The 1,490-nt window shown below is 42.3% G+C and overlaps 1 pseudogene; it reads left to right on the plus strand.

The window, feature by feature from the left end:
* Positions 1–7: 7 nt before the first annotated feature.
* LOC102840204 lies at positions 8–1,285 on the plus strand (annotated as a pseudogene).
* The last annotated feature ends 205 nt before the right edge of the window (positions 1,286–1,490 follow it).

A 1,490-nucleotide genomic window follows, 5' to 3' on the forward strand; every position in this document is an offset into this window, starting at 1 on the left:
TGCCCCCATAGGAGCACTCCTGCAGTCTCAAGACCTTGCGTTTACTAAATTACCAAATGGTTTAGTGATTGCTTCCCTGGAAAACTATGCCTCAGCATCAAAAATTGATTTGTTCATTAAAGTGGGCAGTAGATATGAGGACTCCAACAATTTGGTAACCTCTTATTTGCTGCATCTTGCATCCAGCTTGACTACGAAAGGAGCGTCATCTTTCAAGATAACCCGTGGGACTGAAGCAGTTGGTGGTAAATGAAGTGTGACTACAACAAGGGGAAACATGGCTTATACAGTGGAATGCCTGTGGGACGATATCAATATTCTAATGGAGTTCCTGCTCAATGTCACCACAGCACCAGAATTTCGGCATTGGGAAGTAGCAGTCCTTCAGTCCCAGCTAAAGACTGACAAAGCTGTGGCCTTCCAGAATCCACAAGCACATGTCATTGAAAATTTACATGCTGCAGCTTACTGGAATGCATTGGCTAATTCCTTATATTGTCCTGATTATAAGATTGGAAAAGTGACATCAAAGAAGCTACATTACTATGTTCAGAAAAATTTTACAAGTGCAAGAATGGCTTTAATTGGACTTGGTGTTAGCTATCCTGTTCTAAAGCAAGTTGCTGAACAGTTACTCAACATGAGGGGTGGGCTAGGTTTATCTGGAGCAAAGGCTGTCTACCATGGAGGTAAAATCAGAGAACAGAATGGATACAGTGTGGTACATGCTGCTCTCGTGGCAGAATGTGCTCCCATAAGAAGTGCAGAAGCAAATGCGTTCAGTGTGTTCCAGCATGTGCTTGGTGCCAGACCACATGTCAAGAGGGGCAGCAACACCATCAGCTCTCTGTATCAGGCTGTTGCCAAATGAGTTCACCTACCATCTGATGTTTCTGCTTTCAATGCTAGTTACTCTGATTCTGGACTCTTTGGGATTTATACCATTTCTCAGGCTGCAGCTTCTGGAGATGTTATCAAGGCTGCCGATAACCACGTAAAAACAATTGCTCAGGGAAACCTTTCTGATGGAATCATCCAAGTGGCCAAGAACAAGCTGAAAGCTGGATACCTAATGTCAGTGGAGTCTTCAGAGGGTTTTCTAGATGAAGTTGGGTTCCAGGCTCTAGTTGCTGGTTCATATATGCCACCAACCATAGTCTTTCAGCAGATTGACTAAGTGACTGCGGCTGACATCCAAAATGCTGCAGTGAAGTTTGTTTCTGGAAAAAAGTTAATTGCAGCAAGTGGAAATTTGCGGCATAAACCTTTAGTTGATGAGTTGTAATACTGAAGTACACACTACATGGGAGAACTAAATATTTTCTCAATCCAGAGCAGCAAACACATGAAAGTCAAAAGTGTATAACATACCATTTAGCTTGCATTTTTTTCTTCTAATTGTACTTCTGAGAAATCTGTACCTGGACCAAGAAGCAGTTGTTCGAACAGAGCATGGGAACACTCAATGTTTTAAAATTGGGAAAAGTGTG

Source organism: Chrysochloris asiatica, unplaced genomic scaffold (assembly GCF_000296735.1).
Source record: "Chrysochloris asiatica unplaced genomic scaffold, ChrAsi1.0 scaffold00505, whole genome shotgun sequence".
Lineage (NCBI taxonomy): Eukaryota > Metazoa > Chordata > Mammalia > Afrosoricida > Chrysochloridae > Chrysochloris > Chrysochloris asiatica.